This window comes from Notechis scutatus, chromosome 4 (genome assembly GCF_049901735.1).
Source record: "Notechis scutatus isolate UNSWTSFEM ecotype Mainland chromosome 4, rNotScu1.2, whole genome shotgun sequence".
NCBI lineage: Eukaryota > Metazoa > Chordata > Lepidosauria > Squamata > Elapidae > Notechis > Notechis scutatus.
In genome coordinates this window covers 82,769,741-82,789,303 of record NC_142012.1, presented here as the reverse complement: position 1 = coordinate 82,789,303, position 19,563 = coordinate 82,769,741, and the positions used below count along the sequence as shown (strand labels likewise).

Sequence of the window (19,563 nt, the reverse complement as noted above, 5' to 3'; positions counted from 1 at the left end):
CAACTGGTTGGTTGGTTGTTCTCACTGTCAGAAAATTCCTCCTTATTTCCAGGTTGAATCTCTCCTTGTTCAGTTTCCATCCATTATTCCTTGTCTGGCCTTTGGGTGCCTCATAAAATAGCTTGACCCCTTCCTCCTCTCTATGGCAACCCCTCAAATATTGGAAAACTGCTATCATGTCTCCCCTGGTCCTTCTCTTCACTAGACTAGCCATGCCCAGTTCCTGTAACTGTTTTTCATAGGATTTAGTCTCCAGTCCCCTCATCATCCTGGTTGGTCTTCTCTGTACTTTTTCTAGAGCCTCAACATCTTTTTTTATAGTGTGGTGATCAAAACTGGATGCAGGACTCTAGGTGTGGTCTTACTAAGGCTTTATAGAGTGGCATTAGTATCTCCCTTGATCTTGATTGTATCCCTCTGTTAATGCAATTTAGGATTGCATTGGCTTTTTTGGCGGCTGCTGCACACTGCTGGCTCATATTTAGCTGGTTGTCCACTAAGACTCCAAGATCCCTCTCACAGTTACTGCTATTCAGCCTGGTTTCACCCAGTCTGTATGTGTACTTTTGTTTTTTCTTGCCTAAGTGTAGGACTTTACTTTTCTCTACATTGAATTTCATTTTGTTAAATAGATGATAGATGATAGATAGATAGATAGATAGATAGATAGATAGATAGATAGATAGATAGATAGATAGATAGATAGATAGATAGATAGATAGATAGATAGATAGATAGAGAAAGGGAGGGAGAGAGGGGGAGAGAGAGAGAGAATTAATGGCAAGAATTCAGTTTCACAGATCTTCCTCCAGATTTCATGTCTCTCCTGATTTCCTGATGTTCCATTTTTCTCTACGTCAAATAAGACTGCTACAAAACTTCATCCATAAATAGTCTCTTATGATTGCCTTAGAACTGCTTGCCTGTATCATCAAATGTGATTTATTTATTTACTTATTTTTTGTCTTTGCAACAGTCTTGGTCATAATGGTCTCCACCTCTGTCATTAAACAGATACAAAAAGTGCAGGTGATATTTTGGTAAGCTTATGACAGACCTTTAATAGAGCCAGTCAGTTGGAGAAACTTTGCTATAAGATTAGCTTGGCTGAAACATTCTTTGATTCCATTTCCCATTTCTCGTGGTTGAGGTTCTTTGACAACTTGGTTTTTCTCCATCATTTCTTTTCAACAGCTCTCCGTGTGATAAATATTGCTTTCTTAAAGGTCACCATTGGCTTTGTCACTCTGATGGACAAGCTCCCCAGATCCTTGAAGGGAAAACAAACATGGCAGTTTAGAAATGCATGTTCATATTGATGCTTGGTTTCCTTGTTCTCCCACAGGGTTGCGGGTAAATGAGAATTGTTAAATGGCATTTGTATAAGAAAATGTTGTGTGCAGAGTTGATGGGCAGGAAGATAAACTGTCTTCAGAGATCACTTCCTGTAACCTGTGAAAATAATTTCTTGGTTATGCTGGTTAAATGTCCACCAAACCTCGGGAGGGTATCAAGGCAACCATGTTGTGTCTTCAAGCAGCTCTGGTTATTGTATTTAAAGCATTGACCCAAAGGATAAAGTCCCTATTAAACCTTGTAGAAGTGGTTGGCCATTGTTTTCTAATAGAGTTTCTTAAACTTCCTAGAGGGTGACTCGTCCAGTTGCTAAACTTGACCAACTCTGCTTAACTTTCTTGACCATGGTCAAGTAAGTTGCTGCTTCTTTGGACAATGGTGAACCTTTTGTTGTTTAGGCAAATAAATGAACAAAGAAAAAGAAAGCCCAGATAAGCATTCATTTTCCATGGAGATCATTTCAACAATCATGATTTTTGAAGGCCAAAATTTAGTTTACCATTCATCTGATTTAATGAATCAGATGAATTGCTCACCTCTGTGTGGTAGTCTTTGAGAAGATATTTATTTCACTATATTTCAATTTCTTCAGCTCCATTCAATTTGCAACCTCAGTATATGAGTCTGTTTATTTTTATTAGCATATTGCTTTTTAAAAAAGAAGAAATTTTTTTTTATTTGAACACATTAGCATTTCAATCCTACAAGGTTATTGATGAAAGCAAAGTAGCCTAGGATTATTTTTTTAAAAACAAAACAAACAATCTTTTATAGGGAGGGAAAAAGTATGAGAAATTTATCCAGATTTGAACCAGGAGAGAGAGAGAAAGAAAGAAAAGTCTCAGGAATTTTACAATTACCCACCTTTTCTATATTACATCTTTTAATGATGCATTGCAATGAAACTAGCTTTTTTAAAAATTGGCATCAAAGTAGTTTAATTCATTTAACAGGAAGTGTTTTTTAAAATTCATTTTAAAAAGTAAATATAATACAAATTTAAAGAAAAAAGAAAACAAAGAAACACCAAATAAAAGTGACAACCAAATAGGAAGGAAATGAAAGAAGAAAGAAAGAAACAGAAACAGAAAAAAAAACAGTTATAAAAAGGAGTAGCTTCTAATTTTCCTTACAGTCAGTTATGACTAGGTTTATATTTTATCCTCTCTCTCTCTCTCTGAGATTACATCATGGCCTCCTTCTTTCCATATTCTATATTTTCTAGCCATCATACCCATAAATCACAAGTTCATTGATGTTTGCTTTTAGCAAAAAGCCGATAAAGGGTTTCCAGTTGGTAACAAATGTAATCTCACATTTTATGTTGTCCCTCCTTTGGCATCCTTTCTTCAATCATTCTCTTTGACTATTTCTTTGAGGTTAGTGTAACTCTTGTCCCATGGTGAGTTGTTCTGTGGCAAGTTGGTCATGGCAAGTTGTCCTAGACCCCCATGAAACAGAGTTGGAGATTGACAAATATGAATTTGACAGCTTGGATGTTGTCAAACAACATTTTTTAAAAAAAATTCTTATAAGTAACTATCTCATGTATTCAAAACTATATTTATTCTTATACCTGTATCTTGTAAGCGATTGACAAATCAAATAAATACTAAATACTAAAAAAGGCAAAGGAATCCTTAGACATTGGCAAGTTCATGAAACACTTATAAGACTGGAAAAACCGAACTTCTTTTTCTAAGAAGCCAGAATGCCTTTCATCCTAAGCCATTTCTCCCAGTTCACCGTTTTTGGTTTGTGCAATTGACATGAACGTGGAAGCTTTTATCTAAAAGTATGCATAATTCTTTATTCAATAAAATGTTGAGATCAAAGATAGTCTTCTATAAATCCTTTCTCCTCCAGATGAATGATCTTCTAAGCCAAATAGCAATACCATCATCTTGTGATATATTTAGATAGATCATGGCATTGATCATAGCTAAACCTACCTGATGGCTGATGGTTTTCTAAAGTACTTTTGACATCCATTCTGTTGCTTTTAGAATGAAAGACAATTTCAACACAGAGAGCTTATTTGAGGTAGGAACAGTTCAATGGGAGGAGAGGAAGAGATATATAAAATAATTTGGGGAATTCTCAAACTGGATTTGTTTTGGTCATCTGGAAGAGATTTTGTCTTTAAATGCAGATAACTTTCTTACTTGTTGGGATGTTTAATCCCATGAATGTTAATGTCACTGACACCAATATAGCACATTTTTTTTGTTGAAAAGATGATGTTTTATGGATTCCTCTACAGATAAGGGGTGAAATTTGAGATAAAGAGATGAGTGTTTGTTATCCTAGAAGGGTTAAACAGTCACTAAATGTGTTTATACTTATTGGGACGAAGATTGGAAGTCCCTTCTCTCTCTACTTTTCTCTTTCTTTATCATAGTCATCCTTTGCACTTTCTTCTTAATTTTTTATTTCTTTTTCATTACACTTTTTACTTCTTCCTGTTTTCTTTCTTTAGGTTCAGTTGGCATTATATTTTACTATGACAATTAAAATCCTTAATTAAAAAAGACATATCTATCTAATTATTATCCATTCTTGTCATTTGTGGATGGGACATTTGGGAAGGTTTGCTCGGTGGTGGAAATCTTTCTTCTGCCTCTTTTCTGAATTGTTGATGCTGTTCTGTAGAGAGGTCAAATCTATCTGAATCAACAGAGGCATTCACAGAGTAATTGCCATGGACACATTTTAAAGACTAAATGTTTGGAATGCATCAATGTTTTCTCACGCATCAGTGATTATATTTGCAGTTGACATCTGTGGATACTTGGTTTTGGCAGTTGAAGTTTTATAGCTGGTTATCTTGTTTAATTGAGATTTGGAATTTGGCAGCATTTGGTAACTGACATAAAGGGCTACAGCAATGGAAAACATACTACCTTCCAGATGTTGGAGTACAATTCTCACCATCCCTGGCCATTTGCTTCACAAGTTCAGGCAATTAAGAGTCAGAATCCTACCACATTTTCAGAATGATATGCCTCCCAAAATATGTATAATGCATGGAACATATTTGCCAGGCAGTTTTTAATCAGGTCAAGGACGTTGACAAACACCAACCTAGATTAAATCTATATCTTTCTTGTCATTAACATGGACATTTAAATTTGCATTCGACATGGGTCTTTGAATATTGAAGTTCTTTTTCATATCGTATTCATGATATGAAATTCCTATCATATTTCATTTCATATCTAAACCTGAACTCAAGCATGTTACCTATGCATGTAAAATAATTCCATTTTTACTCTTTTTTTTTTAGTTCCAGAAACCTCTTTTCATTTTCTTCAGCAACTTTCATTGAAAGAGACATTTTATCTCTGATCCTTTGGACATAAACTTTCTCTCTCTTGTTGCAGTGGCTCTCTCAAACTGTCTATCACTTTTGTCATGAGCCTTGAAAAATGTTGAATGGCTTAGAATGCTTTAGAGGTAGTCCTCAGCTTATTACCACAATTGAGCCCAAATTTTCTATTGCTAAGTAAAACCTTTGTTAAGTTGAGGACCCAGATTTCTGGGGGCAAGAAGCTGGCTCTATAAACCACTTAGAAAGGGCTGAAAAGCACTGTGAAGCGGTATACAATTCTAAGGGCTATGGCTATTGCTAAGTGAGTTCATTCCATTCTACAATCTTTCTTGCCATAGTTGTTAAGTGAATCAATGCAGTTGTTAAGTGAATCTGGCTTCCCCACTGACTTCAATAGATAGATGATGGATGGATGGATGGATACATAGATGGAAAAATAGGTTGATAATCAGACAGACAGAATAGACAAATTAATAGAAAATAGAAAGCTAAATGTGTCTGGATCATTGGATTCAAACAGACAAGCACTGATTTGAATTAATAGGTACATAATCTGTAATCTTTACTCTTGAATAACTACCATTTTGTTCAAGTATGTTTACCAAGAAATGATGCCTCAAAAACACACTTAAATTTGTCATGAATTCATAACCTTCACATGTTCCCTATTTAGAAACAATACCTTGAGTCTTTGGTCCAACACTGATGTATATTGTGGAAAGTTTATTTGTATTTACTTGGGTGTAAGAGCATCTAGTGCTGGAAAAGACACCTGCGAGTCCTGGTCAGTCCTAGAGGAGATCAACCCTGACTGCTCTTTAGAAGGCCAGATGAAACTCAAATATTTGGATGCCTCATGAGAAGGAAGGACTCACTGGAGAAGAGCCTAATTCTGGGAATGATGGAGGTCAAAAGAAGGAGAAGGGGATGGCAGAGAAGGAAGGGGCTGGATGGAGTCCCTGAAGCAGTTGGCGTGAGCTTAAATGGACTCCAGAAGATGGAAGAGGACAGGAAGGCCTGGAGGAACGTTGCCCATGGGGTCGCAATGGGTCAGACAGGACTTTGCGACTAACAACAACAACAACAACAGCAACCAACAGCATCTAATTCAGGAAATGTATTTTTGTGTAAATGAATGTAGGGGTTGACTTTATTTCACATTGTTGAATGAAAGCATCTAAACTGCATTGACGCTGAAGCTGGATTTATCTTGACTGGGTGTGTCTTCACTTAGGAGTAGGCCAATATGGAATAGAATCTCTTTCCTAGCTTGTATTCAGAGAATATATTATGTTTAGACTTCTAAATATATTTACTAGTAAGTAAATGTCTTTGAGCTCAGTGCAATTTATTTGCAAACGTAGAATTAAATTGGATTCCATGCCCACCTTTAGATGCCCTTTGGATAAAAGAGGAGTCGTTCTTCTCACAGTTTATGAACATGGAACTTATTTGCTGTTGCAAACTACTTGCTTCTGTTATATGCCCATTAATTTGCATGAAATCTCATCTTCAGAAAATGGAATGTTTGTCTGTCTGCTTTTGAATTAAGTATTCCAAAAGTGTACAATAAATAATTTCAATTTCACAAACCCTAAAGGGATTAGAATATTTGGGGATTTATGTTGTGGTTCTATTAGATAAGTAATCTTTCGTGAATGATTTAATTATCTTGAGCAAAGTGTCTAAAATTGAAAGGTTTGAATAACTACCTTTTTAACCTTTTAAAATATTACTAAAATGTTTTTAAAATGCAATCATGATAAGGCAGCATGCACCAACTCGAAAAGTAAATACGTCGTGTTAAATATTTACATAGGTGAAGACTTTTTAAAGATCTTTTTTTTGTAAAAGGAAAATACATGACTAGTTTAATATGCATTTGTCAGCTCTTTAGTTTAGATAGTTCATAATAATTGTTCATCCCTAGTAATGCAGTTTATTTGTTGGAAATCATAGAGAACATAAGGAACTTGAGTGAATTTATTCTTTAATATTGCAAAATTGTCATACTTGAATCTCTGTTTAATACAGTTCTAGTCCTGACATTTTGTCTCTAGAATAAATAGAAAAGGTAAGTGGGATTGATGAATGGGTGGGTGGGATAAATGGATGGAAGGATAAATAGAAGGATGAGAGGATAGAAGGATGGGAGGATCAATAGAAGAATAGAAGGATGAAAATATAAATAGATGGATGGATGATTTTATTTTGAAAGAGGTTATCCAAGACTTTTCATAGAGTAATGCAGCAAAAGGGAATATGATGTAACAATGTCTTAGCATTTTCTTATTATAGGGCCATGCATGGGAATAAATTAGTTATTCCCAAACTGTTGTCCCTGAAGACATTTCATGTTACAGTCACAAACTGGAAGACCTGAGGTTGAGAAAAGCAGCTCTTAAACAAAGGAGGTTAACTGGTTGCAGGAATTCTTCCTATCTCCAACTCAATTCAAGGCTACGTTGGGAGCAGAGTCAGTTCCTGACAAATGATGACGTCTCTCATCTCTTAGCTGGCTAGCTAAGGAACTGTGAGAATTGGTGTCCAAGGATACAAATGCTCAGGGGGAAAAAATGTAGAAAAATAATTGAAGCCTTCATGAAAGAATTTCTCATGACTGTTTTCAGTTGAGTTTGTGACTTCTTTGGTAACGGATGGCTTGACATTCTTGTGCATCTTTCGTTTGCTTTTGCAGTACAATTGATTCATCTGATTTTCTTTTTTTACCCATTTGAGGGATGTTTGTGGCTAGAATTTACATCTTGGGGGAGACACCTGGAAACTGACTCTCATTTTGGGGTCAGACTGACTTGATACTTCCCTATTCGTGATGACTGTTTGAGACCTGCCTTTCACAGAGTAGCCAGAAGGAGACATCTCATCCAGCTTCTGACCCCCACGGTCTGAAAAACCTCTAAATTCAATCCCACACATTAAGTCCTATCCAATTTCCCTCCCCATTGAGTGGAAGATGCCAGGATGTTCACAGAATCTCACAATTACATCTTAAATTTGCTTTCAATGACCCAAAGGGTAGTCATTGATGGGTGATGGCAGACTTTTTTGACTAGAAAAAGTGGACATTTACATATTTACATGATTTAGGGGCCTCGGCACTCCATAATATTTGGGAGTGGCTGGCAACAAGAAAAGCAGAGCTTTTGCTGTTCTGCTCTGTTGCTCTTAAATTGTAGATTATATTTCCTTTGAGACCTGAGTTTGGTTGCCACCTTTCCTGTTTTTATATAATATAAAATATTCTTTATTGGTCAAGTGCAATTGGACACACAAGGAATTTGTCTCCGGAGCAGAAGCTCTCAGTGTACATAAAAACAACAAAGTGATGCAAACATAAATCCTAAGATACAAACAACAAAGTGATAAATCATAAGAAATCAATTGGAGATGGAAAGAAAGTCCTTCTTCTTTTTCCTCCTCCTCCTCCTCCTCCTCCTCCTCCTCCTCCTCCTCCTCCTCCTCCTCCTCCTCCTCCTCCTCCTCCTCCTCCTCCTCCTCCTCATCTTTTATCACTTTGTATGTTGAGGTAGATAAAAGTAAAGTTAAGTTGCTAAATGTGATTGCTAAAAATTACCAGGAATCCTGAACTACTTATAGAGTGTTGAATCAGATTCAAATAGACATTCAATGACATTTTGTTATAACCAAACATTATCAAGATGATTTCTGTTTCCTGATAGAATGGAAACCAGAACATAGTTTCCAGCCTTCTGTTGGAGGTGATTGCTGTCATGCTAACAGAGAAGAAATAAAATCAAAGCGAAATGAAATGCAAGATTTGTGGACAGTGAAAATTTTCTATTGATTATGACCCTTTCACAAAACAGTTGTTGGATGTAATAGGCATTTTTACATGGATGAGCTGATTTATTCATGTAAAGCCTCTTTGCCTCAGGCGGTGGAATCTTAATAAAATCTTGCTCAGTTGTGTCATCCAAAATTGGATTTCCTTTTTATGTTTTGCTCAGGAATTGCCACTTGGAATACCAGTCACATTTTGTCCTGTTGAAGTGCTTTCATTCTTCCCTGCTCTTTTTGCTATGCCCTGCCATATCCCTGGAATAATATTTGGTGTTTTTTTTTTTCATTTCCAGAAGTGGTTTGCCGTTGCTTCCTTTCTAGGGTTGAGAGAAAGTGACTGGTCCAAGATCACCCAGATGGCTTTGTTCTTAAAGTGGGACTAGAACTCATGGTCCCCTGGCTGCTGGCCTGGCTTATCCCACTGTCTGAACAGGTTCCCTCTCTTGAAGATAGTAACCCCAATATTACATGATAAGATAAGACAATATCGTGCAGACGGGAGATAGTTTAGAAAGCAAAAATTGAGAAATAGGATCAATGGCATTTTAGAATTCATTAGCTTATTACCTTAGAACAGAATATTAGTAATTAACTATATTAATATTAGTAAATATTACTAATTTAGTATTTTTGTACTAAAATCATAGTATTTTAGAAATGTAGCAATTTATCAAAATAGCTTTTCAGCATTTATTGTGGTATTTCAGATTTGCATTCATGTTGTATTCTGCTTTGTATGATCATGATTTCTGTCACACTCTACATGGGGCTAAAGAGTATCTGGAAGCTTCTCTTGTTAAAAAAAATGCAGTGGGGTTTCTAGAATATCACATATATTGTTCCTCGGTTCCTTGAGCTGAATTGGTTGCTAGTTTTGCTTCCAGGTCCAATTCAAGGTGCTGGTTTTGACTTTTAAAGCACTTATTGGCAGTGGCCCAGGTTATTTGGGGGAACCACTTACACCTGTCTTCCCCGTCAGATTTGGTAGAAGAGCTATGTTATGACTCCCACCTGCTAAGAAGCTGACATCTGGTCTCACCTAGGAGAATGCCCTTTTCTGTCATGGCATCTGCCTTAGGGAACATCATCTCCCCAATGTGAGGTTGTCTCCATGCTAACATTCTGGAAGTCCCTCAGAAGGTGGTTAGGCCATGAGACCTGAAGGACCCAAGTGATAGCTGAGTTGTTGTGATGGCTCCATTGATGTTAATATGTGTTGCCCTCACATTGCCTTTTGTGTGTGTGTGTGTGTGTGTGTGTGTGTGTTTATTATACACTACCCAGAGTCACTTTTTCATAAAAAGCAGCTATATAAAATAGATAGAAATAGATAAATAGATGATAGATAGATAGATAGATAGATAGATGATAGAGAGATAGATAGGCATAGATAGATAGATAGATAGATAGATAGATAGATAGATAGATAGATAGATAGATAGATAGATAGATAGATAGATAGATAGATAGATAGATAGATAGATAGATAGATAGATAGATAGATAGATAGATAGATAGATAGATAGATAGATAGATAGATAGATAGATAGATAGATAGATACAAAGTTACTGGTTCTTTTCGGTGGTGGTGGCACAGTGGTTAGAGTGCAGTACGGCAAGCTACTTCTACTGCAACCAGCTGTCTGCAGTTTGGCAGATCGAATCTCACCAGGCTCCAGGTTGGCTCAGCCTTCCATCCTTCTGAGGTGGGTAAAATGAGGACCTGGATTGTTTAGGGGCAAGAGGCTGACTCTGTAAACCGCTTAGAGAGGGCTGTAAAAGAACTGTGAAGCGGTATATAGGTCTAAGTGCTGTTGCTATTCCTTGTTTCATGAAATTGTTGCTGTTTGAAATTCAACATTTCATCTGTGAGTGTAAAACTGGGTTTGCAGGCCCTTCAGAAAAAGACTGCATTCACTGGTGCCTGGTTCGCTCTCCATGGTCCTGTCTCTCACATCCAAAAATGTTAACAGATAAATCTAAAACTATTGAATATTTTAAAGGTTGTCACAGCTTTTTTGTTCTGGCTCTCCCCATCTGAGCCATCTCTGGATGGAACAACAGAGCGAAGCAGAAGAAGCATGAAATATGTGTGGCAGGAACCAAGGAACACATGGGAAGTTTTAACACAGACAAGCTGCCAAGATACATTTCTGAAGAAAATGCCTTGCAAAAGAATAAGCAGGTCCTGAAACTTGTGGAAATTCAGAAGCTGCTGACACCAATGCGAAAGAAAGAAGTCCTGAATGCACTGAATAATTCAGGCATGAGGCATGTTGGAAGCCTTTCAAAGTTATGCCTGGCTTTCTTTGAAACCTTCTCATATTTTTGCCCTGGGAAGAACCGTTCCATCTATGTTCATTTTTGCTCTAGGCAACATACTCTGCTTCCTGTGGATGTATGAAACCTGGATTTTTTTCCCTCAGAACTTATTGAAATGCATGGTTTCTATCCTATTCTGCAGATGTTACAGCTAAAGATAGAACTCCCAAATTCACTTCAAAGTTTATCTAATAAAAATAAGTCACATAGCTACATCTACATGTACAGTACAACTGCATCATCTATTTTCTATATCTACCTCTACGGTATATTTAGATCTAAATCTAATCTGTGTTTGTGTGTTTGTATTACTGTGAAGCTGTAAAGGAAACACAGAAATATAAAGTAATAATAACAGAATAACAGAGCTGGAAGGGACCTTGGAGGTCTTCTAGTCCAGCCCACTGCTCAAGCAGGGGACCCTATGCCATTTCAGACAAATGGCTATCCTATCTCTTCTTAAAGACCTCCACTGATGGAGCATCCACAACTTCTGAAGGCCAGTTGCTCTCATGTCACTCGTAGTCCTTCTTTTCTTGAGAAAAGATTCTGCAATCATTCGTCATGTGTTTTAGTCTCCAGGCCTTTAATCATCTCTGTTACTGTTTTCTCTCTTCTCTCTAAAATAATAATGGTTTTATAAGTTAAGTATTTAAATGTTCACATGATCAAGAAGCTACTTGTCACTACAACTTGAAATATTGTACCCATTTTTTGTTGCCACAATATAAAAAAAGATGTTGAGACTCTAGAGAGAGTGCAGAGAAGAGCAACCAAGAGGATTCAGGGACTGGAGGTGAAAACCTGTGAAGAACAGTTGCTGGAATTAGGTATGTCTGTTTTAATGAAAAGAAGGACCAGGGATGACAAGATATCAGTCTTCCAGTATTTGAGGGGCTGCCCCAAGGAAGAAGGAGTCAAGCTATTCTCCAAAGCACCAGAAGGCAGGACAAGAAGCAACGGATAGAAACTAACCAAGGGGAGAAACAACCTAGAACTAAGGAGAAATTTCCTGACTGCGAGAACAATTAATCCATGGAATGGCTTGCTTGTGGGTGCTCAATCACTGGAAGTTTTTAAAGAAGACACTGGATAGCCATTTGTCTGAAATGGCACAAGATCTCCTTCTTGAGCAGGGAGGTGGTCTAGAGGACCTCCAAAGTCCTTACCAGCTCTGTTATTCTGTGAATGATGGCTTAATTACTGATACCAATTTATGAATCATATGGATCTATCAAACCTTGAAATTGGGATCCAAGCCACCCCCACCTGAAGATGAAGAAGAGATAATCTTCCATCTCTCTATCTTGTATCTCACCTAACATTTAGGAGCACAAATTTGTGCACAGAGTAATCCCTCCTTTTGTTTTTTTGTAGTGCAAAATTATTTTTCACACAGAGAGACACACAATCATACTTGCACGAAGGGCCAGGATATTAGTGAAAACTGATATGCCTGGTATTGTGAGAGATATTTTGCCTTGGCTATAGTTGGTTGATTATTCTCATCATTTTTAACTTTATGTTATACTGATATTGATTTTATATGCTTGTCAATGTATTGTTTGTTAGCTAAGCAGAGTTATAGGGTTAATATGAGCAGCGGTATAAATTATCCAAATAAAATAATATAGACATGCAACCCATATATTACTGGGCTTACAGGATTGGAGATTAAAAAGTAGCAATGGGTAGCAGATATATCAAAATATATATTTAAAAAGAGTATTCCTTTTTAATAGGATTACTTTGTTTCTGTGCCTTATAGAGAGAGCTATCTTGAAAGAAAATGCTTAAGACAAATCGAACTGGAAAATGTAATCCAAATGAATATAGCTGATGATATAACAGAGACACAACAAGGGAGAAGGTTGACAATGAGCTATTGTAACAATTAAACAACCAAACTTTAGATAAAAATAGCACAGTGGGAATAAGAAGCAAAGTTTCTGAGCTGTTGCATTAAGCCATAGCTATAAATATGTGCTATTTTGAAGCTTCAGGGAATGAATTGGAAGCTGCACCATTCTCTAAAGCATCGAGTATAGTGGATTTTTTTTTAATACATGCTAAACAGGGAGACTCCAATTATTGTACAATGTTTGATAGTTTTAGCTGGTAAATGTGGGAGAGAAACAGATGGTCACCTTTGGAACTTGAGAATAAGAGCGGACTACGTTGAACTGTCTTATGTCCTTGTTACTGCCACAATTTGCTTCTGCAGCTGATATTATTGTAATTCTGAAGGGCTGGGACACTCTATATCTCTCCATGGGCAATAGGTTTTATTGGCAGTCCTAGTTTGATTCCACAGTTAAGTTCCAAAAAAGTTTTTAAAAAATAACTTCTCTACAAAATCTACCTTTGCACATCCACCAAATGTATCTTGCAAAGGTGATCAGAAGAAAGTAAACCCATGCAGGACGGTCCCATAGTTTCTCAAATAGACTGGACTTCCATTGTTGGTACAAAAATTGACAGCATTGGGCAGGCCTTTGCAGATGAATAGAATAGAATAGAATTCTTTATTGGCCAAGCATGACTGGACACACAAGGAATTTGTCTTGGTGCAAATGCTCTCAGTGCACATAAAAGAAAAGATACATTCATCAAGAGTCAAGAATCATCAGGTACAACACTTAATAATAGTCATAGGGTACAAATAAGCAATCAAATCATACCAGGAAACAGTCAATAAAAAGTGACAAAGTTACAGTCATACAGTCACAAGTGGGAGGGGATGGGTGATAAGGAGTGATGAGATTAACAGTAATAGTAGTGCAGACCTAGTGAATAGTTTGACAGTGTTGAGGGAATTATTTGTTTAGCAGAGTGATGGCGTTCGGGGAAAAACCATCCTTTTTTCTAGTTGTTCTGGTGTGCAGTGCTCTATAGCGTCATTTTGAGGGAAGGAGTTGAAACAGTTTATGTCCAGGATGTGAGGGGTCTTTAGATATTTTCATAGCCCTCTTGCAGGATACAGGTCCTCCATGAAAGGCAGGTTGGTAGTAATTTCTGCAGTCCTAATTATCCTCTGATGTTGAGAATGGTAAAAAGATTGGGACCTGGACCTGGTTTGTATTTTATGAGACACGACTAGGGATTATAAAGTGGTCTAGATTTATAAAGAATAGCACAGAAAAACTGGAAGAAAATAAGGGCAAAACATTTCTGTATCATTGACCAGAAAATTGATTGCACGGAGATGTCTACTGATAACTGGCAATGGGAGGCAGCTTTGTATTATTTTTCTTATGAAGTCAACAAATATTGCACAAATTACCTTGAAATAATAAAAGGGGTCTAGGTTAAAAAAAAAACCTGATCTTGTCTGGACACAGAAGATAATTGCTCAGCAGAATATCTCAAGGTTTTAGGATAATCTGGAAGTCAAGAACATCTTGGAGGAAGGTCACGGTAAGTCATTTCTGTGTGTCTGTCAAAAAATTCTTGGGCCACTCCATATAGTCACCAAGACTCCACCTCCATCAGAAACAGACTTTGCCTTTTATCAGGTTTGATAAGTCATAGATCCCTTCCTGAGTAAAAAGGAGCTAAAATGGGGACGGATTGAAAAAGATTTGATATGAAGGCCTTTTTACGAAGGAATGGCTACTTCAACTAGGGTACGAGTCCTCCTTGAGCCTTACTGTTGAATGGGTTCCAATGCATATTCCACTCAAATATCCCTCTGATGGACCAAACATGAAGAGGATGTCTCAAGAGGGTCTAGGACAACTGAACATGGCCAACTCATGCGGCTCTCTCGACACACTGATCTCACCATGGACAACCCACCATGGCCATCTTGTTGTGGCCATTTTGTCACAGGACAACTTGTCACAGGACAGCTTGCCATGGAACAACTCACCACAGACAATTCCACCAGGATAAGTCAATGCAATAAATGTTATCCACCAGTGTTACTTTGACATTATTTCCATTGACAAAAATTGAGTTATCCCACATAGAATTGTCCATGGGAAATTGTCCCGTAGCAGTCAGCTGTGGTGAATTGTTCCATGGTGAGTTGGCTGTGGTGAGTTGGCCTCGGTGAGATGATTGCACCAGGTTGGCTGTGGCAAAATGACTGTGGCAAGATGGATGTGGTGAGTTGGCAAGATGGCACAGCAAGATGGTTACAGCAAGTTGACCACAGCAACCTATCCAATTCCGGCTTTGAGATGTTCAGATAAACCAATTAAACAGTGTTAGTTGTGAGATTGGAAGCACCTTTTCTTCTTCCTTCATTTCTCCTGTCAGATTGTAAATTCTTTGGGATCAAGAACCATATTCTGGCATCTTAACTGAGACAAAGAATTAATGACATGAGCATCAACTTTGGAACAAATAATTCCTAGCCCTTTCACAAATTGATTGACCACTGATATCCTCCCCTTCAGAAATTTGTACTCAGGACATGCTAGGAAATCAAAGTCCCAGCATCTGTTTGAAAGTCTCAGGGAAAACTCTTTGCATTCTCACCATGTTCCAGTGAGATGCTTTGGTCAATGCTATGACCCTCTCTACGAAAGCGATTCATTGATGTCATTAGTTTCGGGGAATAAGCTTGCATTTTTATACATTCTTGGGCATCCCGCTTCTAAATTCAAATTGCTAAAATTTAATAAAGGAAAGACATGATGACGAATTTGCCTAAGGGTACAAGAAACAGCTCTGGTTGAGAAGGATTCAACGGAGTTCCTTTGGGCCAAAGAAAGTATCCATCGCTTTCTTAGAAAAAATGAAAGTTAAAGTGAAATAAATACATGGATTCAAACCATTTAGTACTTCTAACTCACCCTAACCTAATTAAAATCAAGAATTCTATGATGGGAGAAGGGGGTGAGATGCTGTTTCCATTCTCCACTTGGACATTTTTGGGAGGAAAGACTTGAAAAGGTGGACTAGATGCTCATTGAGTTCTCCAACACTGGAGAGTTTTAAGAAGAATTTAAATAACTATTTGTCTGAAACAGTACAGAGTTTCCTGCTTGAGTGCACGGGGGGGGGGTGGACTAGAAGATCTCTAAGACCCCTTCCAATTCTGTTGAGTTCCCCCTTGCACATAATAATTGCAGGGAATGACTTCTGCAGTTCACCTGAAAGCTGGGGTGTGTGTTTGAATAACAAGAGGGAGAATACCTCTGAGCATGTGCAGATGTCTCCAGAGTCAACATGATGGTGACCATGGGGAGATTGCAGCTCCAGGCAGAACTTCAAGTGTGCTGCAGTTTGGACTATTTTTAAAACTTTTTTTAAAAAATCCTATCTGATTCACATTGTGTTCTGCTGGCAAGATTCAAAAGATCTTGCATAGAAGAATATGGTTGGAAGGGACCCTGGTGGTCTTCTAGTCCAACCCCCTACTGAAGCAGAAGAATTCCTATCCAATCCCTTCTTTTTTAAAAAAAAACAACAAATTTTATTAGTTTTTAAAGACAAACAAAACATAAAACATAAGAACATAAAACCTCTTTTCTGAAAGTTATTTGTAAATTTTAACAGAGCAAGTAAAACATTATTTTATACAACATTAATACATTTCCTTATAAACACATACATATCCTTTCAAATTTCTCATTATTTCTCCCTTTACTTTTCTTCAATTATATTTCTTTTCTATATTTATCTATTTTATATGCTTTTATTCATTATACTTATGTTTTCCTCTGACTTGTTTTATTCTCTTCTATCTTTTATTCTCAATTATCCTCTTCTAACATTCCTCCAAGGTTTTATTAACTCAATCAAGCATAAACATAAAATTTTTAAAAGACCAACAAAACATAAGACATAGAAACACAAAACCTCCTTTCTGAAGGCTACTTGTAGATTTTGAGAAAACAAATAAGACATTCTTTTATACAACATAATTCCAAATTATCATTTGTACATATCTTTTCCAAATTTCTCGTTGTTTCTCCCTCCAAGGTTTTATTAATTCTCAGTCAAACATAGCTAACCAAAACACAAAACATAAAACTTCTTTTTGGAAAGTGGCTTAGCCCCGGGTTACATCTTTTTTTACAGACCTAAATCAAATTCATGCTCACCTTATATACCATTCTTATCTTATTTACCATTCTATATTTTCTATATAACTTCTCTCTTCTTTTCACTCTCTTAATTATATTTTATTTAATTCATCTTATTTTAAAATCATTATACTTGTATCTTTTGTCCGTTCTTTTCCAATTATCTATTTATCTCTTCTCTTTAACAAAAAATTTCCCCTGTAATCACTTTTAAAGTGTGACGCCTTTCTATCTTTCCCCTAGATTGACACTTAAAATAATACATAATTTCCATTCTGATTCTGCTTAGTACATTCTACATATTGCATTTTAAAATAGAAAAATAATAAATTTATAATATAGTTAAATATATAATTTCCATTCTAATTCTAATTCTACTTAATACATTATTTTAAAATAAGAAGATAAAATAGTAAATTTATAATAACATTAAGACAATAACAAATTACGCTATAACTAAATAATTAATCATTTTACACATTCTCTTTAATATTTTATTGAATATTGAAATCTATCATTATTAAACATTTTAATATTGTAATATTTTATTAAATCTTATAGTATTCCAATACACTATTTCAAATGCAAATACTACAATACTATCTTATGTACTCTTGCAGAATCTTTCTTTAATTATACTTTACCCTTTATCTCTGAAAAAAATCTGCTTTTTTGCATCTTGTTTCAAACCTTTGTAGCTTTTTTTCCCTTTTTCCCTCCTTTTCTTCTCCTGTCTGGCCTTTTTGCCCCCGCCCCCCCTCCTAACCTCCATCTTTTTAACTTCCCCTCTCTGTTGTATTTCTCTTTTCTGTTGCTTTCTAACATTGTACCTTTTTTTCACCTTATTTTTCTCTTTCTTGGTTGTTTTATTAGATCTTAAATTCTCAATTTTCCTTCCCCTCTTCCTATTTTCTTTCTTAGTTGAACTTTTTGTCCATTAAAGATGGCTTCTTCTTCCTCTTCCTCCTCCTCCTCCTCCTCCCTCCTCCTCCTCCTCCTCCTCCTCCTCCTCCTCCTCCTCCTCCTCCTCCTCCTCCTCCTCCTCTCCTCTTCTTCTTCTTCTTCTTCTTCTTCTTCTTCTTCTTCTTCTTCTTCTTCTTCTTCTTCTTCTTCTTCTTCTTCTTCTTCTTCTTCTTCTTCTTCTTCTTCTTCTTCTTCTTCTTCTTCTCCTTCTTCCCCATGTAGTTGCTGATAAGTAGAAATCGCCATTTCTAAAAAGTGGAAGACAGCTCCCAAAGAGTCCTTGCCTTCTTGCTCTCCTTCCTTTAATTTTTCATATTCCATTTTTAATTCATCCACAGATAGTGCCATTGTAAAACTTTTTCTTCTTCTTCTTCTTTTATTTTTTTAAAAACAACCCAAATGTCTTCCGGTTGCAAGGCTTCGGCGGTGGCAGGAATCCGCGATCCTGCGGGTCCCTGCTGCGCTCGCCGCCGAGGTACCCCCGATCCAATTGGATTTGGGGGTTGTCGCTACCCCGAAGAGGTAGCGGAAGACAGAGGAGACCCAGGCAGGGGTCTGGGGACATCGCAACCCCTTTCCCCAGCCGTCTAGACTCCTTTTTCCTGAGGCGGTGGAGTGGCTGTCAGTAATGGCAGCCACAAAGGGATCTTCAACCGGACAAGATTTGTGCAGGAGGAAGAATTAGAAAGAGAAAGTTTTCTGGCTGAACCGGGACATTAAGATTCATTTAAACACCCTGGAAATCTGACTCTTTGATTGATACATTTGTTTCCAAAAGAGGCTATCAAAGCGACGGATGAAAGTGCTGAGGGAAAGTTCACTCCCCTTCCTTACGGAGATAGCAAACGGACATTGAAAAACCTGCTTTTCTACAAAAGGTAAAAATAAGCTCTTTGTTACAAGTGGGAAGGGAGAGGACTAAAAAATCTTTAAGAATTTGTTGGAGGAGACACCTTGAAGATTAAAAGACCAGAAATTAACTGTAATAAGGCTTTAAAATATACTTTGGGACTTTGCCCCAGGAGGAGAAAGTGTAAAGAGAAGAAGAGGAAATATTTTGTGTCTGTTTGGATTGCTTGATAACTCTGGAATGTTTGGAAACTACTTTAAGATTAAAAACATTTGGGTTGTTTTTTAAAAAATAAAAGAAGAAGAATTCCTATCCAATCCCTTCTTGAAATCCTCCAGTGTTGGAGCACCCAGCACATCTCGAGGCAAACCCTCTCCTGATCAATTGTGCTCACTGTCAGGAAGTTCCTCCTTAGTTCTCTTTGTGGGACATCCTGAACTCCGAACCCTGAAGGAGGGGCCTGTGAGAAAGAAGGAAGCTATTCAGGACCAAGTGCTTTCAAACATGGAACTTCAGTCTCCAGAGCAGAACATAGAAATCCCAGTTAGTTAAAAGGGTAGAATTGCTTTTTAAACAAATCCCTGCCCTGGACATAGAAAATCTGAATGAATTGCATCTTGTCTTTGTGTAATATAATTTGCCAGACATTAGGATGGCAATAATGGTATTGAAAGTAACTGATACTCTGAATGGTAGTTGGAAAGAGGTCGGTCTGGTTTGGGATAGTGAGCCTTAACTGGACTCTTTGCTATTTCTCCTCCATCCCTCCATCCTTCCATTTCTCCCTCCCTCCAGGCAATTCATTCAACACCCCCTGCCTGTACAACAAGCAGGTATTAAGGTAGGAGAATTTGGGTCAAGAGGTGGCAAATTGACCGATT

General features: G+C 37.2%; 1 long non-coding RNA gene across 1 annotated transcript in view; it reads left to right on the top strand.

Annotated features, from left to right (window-relative positions):
• Positions 1–19,563, top strand: part of LOC148130806 (uncharacterized) — a 70,842-nt gene that overhangs the window by 23,616 nt on the left and 27,663 nt on the right. The gene's annotated exons all lie outside the window — the stretch shown is intronic.